The sequence below is a fragment of the Diprion similis genome, chromosome 3 (assembly GCF_021155765.1).
Source record: "Diprion similis isolate iyDipSimi1 chromosome 3, iyDipSimi1.1, whole genome shotgun sequence".
NCBI lineage: Eukaryota > Metazoa > Arthropoda > Insecta > Hymenoptera > Diprionidae > Diprion > Diprion similis.
The window spans coordinates 10,409,261-10,417,433 of NC_060107.1; the positions used below are offsets into that span (position 1 = coordinate 10,409,261).

The 8,173-nt window shown below is 33.5% G+C and overlaps 1 long non-coding RNA gene across 1 annotated transcript; it reads left to right on the forward strand.

The window, feature by feature from the left end:
* Positions 1-5,570: 5,570 nt before the first annotated feature.
* LOC124405002 lies at positions 5,571-6,202 on the forward strand. Its single transcript, XR_006929042.1, has 2 exons — positions 5,571-5,711; positions 6,084-6,202. It is a non-coding gene; the product is annotated as an uncharacterized LOC124405002 (long non-coding RNA).
* Positions 6,203-8,173: the final 1,971 nt, after the last annotated feature.

The window sequence follows — 8,173 nt, forward strand, 5'->3', positions numbered from 1 at the left end:
TCAATATTGGCTGCGAAACTCCATTTACCTCTAATCTCAGTACTCAGTTATACAAACTATACATAACTCACGTATAACGAGTATAAAAAGGTTTAAAAAAAAAAAAAAACAGGATACTAAAAATAAATTGCTATACACGCTTGCATGTAAGAAATAAAGAAAGAAAAAAAATGGAATGCAATATGAAGATAAGGTTGTCTATATTTTTACAATAATTCTTACAAATAATTGTTATATAGGTATACATAAACACATGTATAAATTATATAAAAATCTATACATATTATTGTGTAATAAGCAAATATACTAGAAAATTTAATTTATATATTTACATATATATTGTATACATGATCGCAGAATCACCCGAATAAAGAGAAATAATTTTCTCGTACACGTATATTTCTCGTAACCACGAAGCTAACGGATGAATGTACTTAAATCAGAGTTAATCGAGTTTGATCTGGTTCAAATAATATTCCCGTAACACAGGAGAAATTAAATATGTCAGGAGAAGTTTCATCGCAGACAATTGGAGGAGAATTTATTCATGAACAAGTAAAAATAAGATTCATTAGAAATCCACAAACTGCATGATTTTCACATTGAAAACAAATATAGCACAAAAGTGTGACCTTTCAAAATTTGACATTAACTAAGTCATACTGCGTTATAGTTTAAATTATTTTAATCTACTGCATGGTTTTGTACTAATCAAATTCATACTCGACTAGGTCCGATTGAGCCTTGAAAATGTTTGTTTTAAATATCAGTTTTTTTTTTCCGAAACTTATTTCACAAATCCTTAGACCCAAGCTATCCTTAAGATCAATTTGTTTGTTGATTTATGATTTTGGAATGTAACTGTAGACTCGCGGTAGAATTACGAGGCGTTAAAATTCTTATCGGCCAGATAAAATGCTTTGAATACTTTCCTCGTTGCGGTGGTAGTTTTTATCATTGGGTCCGAAAGCCGGAAACCACTTACGGTAACAATTAGGATTAATAATTTCTAAGAATGCAGAGATAAGCAAACTTTCTCGGGCCTGATTTCCAGTAATGAGAGGAAATTGCGGCTTACCATTTTGACGATAATTATTGAAATATATGTATGAAATTAACGCATGCATGTCGTTGACAGAATTCTCATCAAGTATGTTATTCAGCTTTCACTCTTTAGACTTTGAAGGTGAATGTGTCGTACGTTGTAGCTACTCAACAATATACTTGCCACGCGAGTCATTCGTCAGGTGCATTTTAAATTTGAAAGAAAAAAAAATTTACCACCTTTTACGATTCCACAAGCAGGCACAAACTCATTGTCTTCGTTATACGCACAATGCGATCCTTCGTAAACGGCGAAAGACCTTGCTTGTCCCACACGTGCTGCACTAGCTAATCACTTTTTCTTACCATCGTAAGCCAGCAGTAAATATTATGCCACGCTTAGAAAACATAAATACTAATCCAGCGTAACAGTTGCGTATGTCGAGTAAGTACATACATCGCATTATAATACGTGCGTAGCATTCACGCTACGTGATTCTACTCGGTAACTGATAACGTGTCGTTGGCTAATCGCTTCTTCACGGACACACTGAGCTAAAGAAACGCAGTTCTTCCAACTGCAGGAATTCAACTTCTTCGTTGAATTAAATAAAAGTAAATCTAGGCTCACTTTCCTTGTTGCTGGTAACCGGAAGTCGATTCTTCACACCTGTGAAAATATTATTTCACCTGTAATTCAAATCTATTCGAATCGTTCTAGGTAATTTAATCTTCAGAATTAAAAAACTACGAGATAAATTTTATCTTGAATGGAACGGTTGAACCAATAAATGCGACATCAATGTCATACATCCAATGTGATTGAACCTGAAATATATAATTCTGTAATTAGTATTGCCTTTATTTGTTTATATTATTGGCCAAAAATGTTTTTCTAACTGTATATACGTACATGCGAAAGCGGAACTACCAGTTTTAAAAAAATACCTGCTATCAATTCTGATCATTTAATGCACGGATTACTCAGCAGGATGCGGATAATTCATGGGTACAAATGGCTTACATTAGATAAGTTATTAATGTACGTATGTATACATACCATGTGTGCATTTCATGCGAGGCGGGCATCCGGTCGAATTCGTGTATTATACCTATGTAAGCATGTATAATGATGACTGTACCGCCTTGGAATCGTATAACGGAATCTACTTGTTGACTAAAAACTGTCGAAAGTGGCCTACATCCGTTGATACGCGCACGGGCTCAATTTAGTCAAACACCAAAATTCACAGACCGGAATCGAGCCGTCCAACACTTTCATTTCGGAGATCTTCCATTGCGATTTTTTATTTCGTTTTTATGCATTTTCATTTGATTTTTTAATTGATATTACGGCGCGAGATTTTAGTTAGAATATTACATAGTCAAACCTCGATGACGATTTCAGTAATCTTTCATTCTTACGGAAAATAAACTCTATTCTTATGGTGACCGATGATTAATACATGCAGTTACTTAACTCGTTTAAGCACAACCCGCTTTTTGCGCGCGATAAGATTTTTGTATTTTATTCTCGTACTTCATACTCTCGTCCAATACCGAAAATAATATAGTTTCTTACATTGCAGTTAAACTTTAATTACTATTCCGGTAAGGGAGCTTGGTCACGACCACTAATAAAAACTAAAAATTTTGATAACATCAGAGCATGGTGAAAAATATTTTCAAACAATTTTTTTAATGATACACCCCCTTCCGTAACCGAGTTACAGCAAAGGCCAGTTTTTCTTTCAAAGAGTTCTTAACGACTTTTTACAAAAACAAAAACAAAAAAAAAAAAAAAACAGGATACAAGTTAGAATAATTTTCTGTCCTCTTCTATTTCGTGTGATAGAAAAAAAGTAGATCCACTACTAACAACCGAAGGCCACAGCAAAGTCTTTGCTTACCGTTAAACGTTACGAATTATAGCTATAAATTACCGACGAACGGTTAGCTTACTTGGCCTCTTGAACTTTCTCTCCCTCTATATACATATCTGCAGTCGATAAAAGTCAGTCCCGAAGGAAAAAAGTATTTTTTACATTTTTCAATGAAAATTTTACCTTATGAGATCGATTTAACTACTGGTAAGACAAAATTCGGTATAAAATCGATAAAAATACTACAAAGTCCAAGTCACTATTTTTTTTTCAGCCCAGTAATTAGGTAATTTGAAAGTGGTGTTTGGTGGATGAAATTAGAAATATATTCGATAATTTCTGGACTGGTAGGGGGATGTCTCCTGAGTCTAAATCTAGATTGGTGACATCTGATCGGTCATCTTATCAAGTTTTAACCAATTTGGAAATTTTTTAAAATCTTGAGTGACTTCTCATAAGTTTTTCAATCGAGCTGATTTTTGGTGATTATTTTTAAAACATGTTAAATTAACGTATTTTTATACAAGATCGAAAAAAAATATTCGTTTTTTGAGAATCTGATGCTCTACAAGTTTAATGATAAGTATTTATGATAAACGGTTAGGAAGATATTCGAAGACATAGTTTTGTAAATGTTATAACTTGAAAAGTATTAATGTTACAAAAAAAGTCATAGATGTGTAAGATGGGAAATTTAATAATGTAGAAATAAGGTTTGAACACATTTTCACTTACTGGGCTGTTTCAGGATGCATGCGGTCGGGATGAGGATTTTCTACAGCATCTTATTACGGTGGGAAAACTGCCAGCAATGCTAAGTTAAGGGGAAGGTAGAGAAGAAAAGGTGCAGCTGCAAGGACAGCTGGGCCGTGGACTGGGAGAAAATATAGAAGTACGACGAAGGGACAACGCATGGAAATCGAAAGGTATGTACATGGGACCTTTCTAAATATCTAAATACAAGCAACAAGTATCGCAAAATTTGTTAATCAACATAAGTGTGACTACTCGAGTGTAGCTGTAAATAAAACACAAGTAAAACTTAGAATTCGCAAAATTACAGGATTCAAAATTTCTAAAAATGCATTATGGATCGTAAATTTTGTCGTTTTCTTTCAAAAATATTTTAATTCAAACGAACCAACAGCTTTTGTAATATTTTAAACACCAGTCCAAAAAAAGTCTTATCAGGAAAAATGCTTTCAAACTTTTGCGAGCCGGAAAAAGTGCAGTAATAAAAGTCAAGTGTCAAATTCAATGAAATAAAAATTTTCACTCAGGGGCTTCTGGAGTCGTTGATATCGAATTTTACATCGGAAATTGAATATTCAGAATTGCAGATCCGAAACGTTGCTAAAAATTTTCATGAAATTGAAGAAGTTTTTTCTTGCAGAAACTTTTCTCGCGTCCCTTTGCAATCAGGATCCTTCAAGGATCTCAATTCTTTGTTCCTGTTATCTGCAGCAAATCCGGCCTTCTCGGAAGGTGCGAGCAGCCGGCTTCGGTTATCTGCAGTGCCTTCTTGGAATTCCTGCAGTGTAACCAATTTTCGGAATTTTACAATAATGCCCGACAAACAGGCTGTCAAGACTTTATGCTGAGTAGATAATGTAACATGGAAAAAAACCATATTTACTTGCTGGTAGAAGAGAAAAATCGAATCAAACAATTGTTGCATTGATCTTATAATTATAGTAAATCTACGATATTTTGGTACTTTATTTGAGTCAAACAAATCAGGACGATCAAGTACGGACATTTACTTAAATAAAAGCAATTTTTTCTGTGTATACTGTATTAGAGTGTCGAGGTGATGGGTTTTAGAAGCATCTAGAGATTTAAGGATTACACAAGTCTGTAGACAATAGTGTTGAAGCTATATTTGTAGTGAAACCGAATAATCGTTTCCGTTTGAAACTCATTTCAATCTATGAATTTAAAGATTATTTATATTGGTGATATAATTCTTCTACACGCAATTCTAAACAAAAACACTCCGATACATTTTCGGTTGACCCAAAAATAAAGAAATGGCATGGATTCCACGAAATCGCAATAGTAAATTCGTCGAATTCATGCGATGGTCTCACTCCTGCTACTTTCTGTACTTCCGTATCTATGACAGTAGAAGTAATAAAACATGAAACTCACGAGCCTACTAGTACGAAAAACGGTTTTTAAGTGTTTGTAGTTGACTCAAAAACGCATCTTCTCCTTCAATACTTCTAATCAAGATTCGTCGATTTTTTCACATGTCCTGATGACTGTCTCAAACGACTTCACGCATGAATTTTGCGGCATTCTTCTTCGTTCAAAAATATCAATATCGAAAATAGCGAAAATTTTGCCGGAATCATTCATCGGCATGGAACATCGTTGCTGATCCAAAGGCATGTAAAAAAAAAAAAAAAAAAGAAAAAAACAAAAAAATAAAACACCGGCTTTGAAGCATAACGCTACAACTTCACTTTTTTCTGGGTCCCCTTAAGTTTCGTCTCATCACCTCTTGTAGAGGGTCACCCAGCCTAGGTAAGTATGGCGTGTTTACTATCGACCAATAAGCGAAGGCGTCTTCTTCCACCACGCCACTCGTTTCCGTTCGAGAAATTTCGTCTAACCACCACATCGTTCTAGCCGGTTTAGCAGTCAACTTGGTCGCCCAACCGTCGGCACATTTTTCCCGAATTTCCAGTCGAGTAGTCTGAAGAATAGTTTGGTCGAAGCAAAGTGAAACTTTGATTTTCCAAAGAACGCCACGCGAATCAACGATTTATAAATCATTTAGTAAGTTTTTTTTTTGTTTTAAAAATATCGACAATGAATTTAGAAGCATTAATGAAAAATGGCCGTGCATTTGGCTCGTTGAATTACGTCGTTGGCTTTTTTGTATCATCAACAGCAAATACGAATCTGGCAGTATTTTTGCATCAATAAATTATCTCTCAGGGTTCTTCAAAAGATTGTTAAATTTGTGAAAAGTAACTTTTTTTCGTATGGAAATTTTTCAACTCAACGTGTTTCTCGGCAATTTTAAATCAATAGAACTGAATGAAGTATCATAATAATAATTAATGTTGTAGACGAATTATTACAACACTTTGGAAAATTATATTTTTAAATTTTCTTTAATTACATGAGAGTACAATTTGTGACTAGAATCAGTGTCGCGAAATATCACCACAAGAAGATGTCGACGTTAGACTACCGAAAGCTGTCTTCGAATTATCTTCCTCTTGAAGAAAAATTTTCACCGACACTCTCCGAAGCTGAAAAAGGTTGAAAAAATCATTCTTATCATACATTCCAAGAACTCGGAGTAACACGACTGAAAAAAGTATGATGCGAACAAAAGATGAGCACAGAAGGTATGCAATTCAATTAAATTATGTATCATAAGTACATATTTATTAGATAATTATTGGACCACAGAGTAACGATTCGAACGTTTAAAATCTGCGGTAAATTTCAAGTATGCTTTGATCTAAGTATGATTTATTTATTTATTTATGGGATAGACTATTGTCCTAGTTTTTCATGTAATCTTTACACTTTATAATGCCTCGCCACTTTAAGCAGTAATTATTATATTAATAACGGGATATTTATTTGATATTTATAATCCTTAGAGTTCCAAAATAGCAGCAGGTATAGACGCACGAATCAGAGACAAAGGCCAAGGCCAAGGCTAAGGCTAAGGCTTAGGCCATGGCACAGCATGATTTCGAGGAAGGTTAAATCACTCTCGCGATTGTTGAGAAGTGAAACGTGTAAACGCGGCTAACGGATACCTAGACTTTTTAATTTTGATAAAATTTTATAGAAAACTAGTAGTTGATTATTTCGATGATTGCACTTTAATTGGATTTTAAGGATTTTGGAAGAATATTTGCAAACATACGCAACAAGAAAATGACACTATTGGCAGGATAATGGAATGAATCGTCAGACTAATGACATGTGAGAAGGAAAGTGATTGAAACAGGAAAAAATGAAGATCAACTTTTATTATGTAAATAAAAAAAAATTCAATGTCTCAGAGAACGAAATTAAAGTGCACCTCTTATATTAATATTTTAAAAAACATTAACTTATTTTTGTGTACTTTAATAACGTATAATTTAACGAGTCTTAAGTAAGAATTCGAACCAACTACATTAATCAACTGTTAACTGCAAAATACTCACTTTTACCTAACTTCATTCAATCTTTCCTATTCTCGTGAATAAACATTTTTCTGACTATTCCATTTTCGGAGAGTGATTATGCGAACTTTAAAACTCTGCGTACTTTGAATAAATTCAAACGTAAACTTGAAGATTGCTTTAAATTTCTATATCGTACGTGAGATTTTTTTTTTTCAGTGATCGGTAATACGGCGGGATAAGACAAATTCTTCGCGCGGCAATTTTGTCAATAAATTTATCATTTCTTGTCAGTATAGATGAGCAGTTTTAACATACGGGAAATGGCCACTTTCATGAAAATATGGAAGCATTTTATGCATTTTATATACCTAAGGTTCGGAAGATTGACAAGAAAAGTCATAATCTTAGAACATAACTTGAGTGGTAGGAAAAATTTAAGGAAAGTTTTTTTTCTGATTTATGCCGCGCTTGACTAGTGATAACCGCTCTTTTTTAGGTTCAGAATGCACTCGGATATTCGGATCGGTATGTACTATGTTCGAGTTGTTGTATAAAAAATAAGGAACATATAGTTTACTGAAAATAAAGTACGATATATAAATAATAGAATACATGGTTCAGAACAATCAACTAGTCACACTACGAGAATGATTTGATAGTCGTACGATATTCCGAGTATATGGATTTCCTCAATAACATCGTTATAGTTCAAAACTTTGGCGATGAAGTTATGTGTGTAAAAGTAATAGAGATCCAACCAATTTGTTAACTCATTTTGTCGAGATTAACCTTGATGATTGTTTTTATTGACAACAGCAAATTTTTATTACAAATAAAACTCTATGTTGAAAATATAAATCTTATACATTATTTAGTGATGGATGAAAAAGACTCGCGATATGGTAGATCAATTGGTACAAAAATAGTGGTTAAAAATGTACTCTCTTAATTTTATTCCATCATATAAATAGTACAGACCAACATTTGAAATTCGATAATTACAAGGCAGGGACATAACTAATGTTATAACTAACACGTGAGATAATACTTAAAGAAGCTGTTATATTTAGCATAGAAATACTAGGAATGAAATGCACCAAC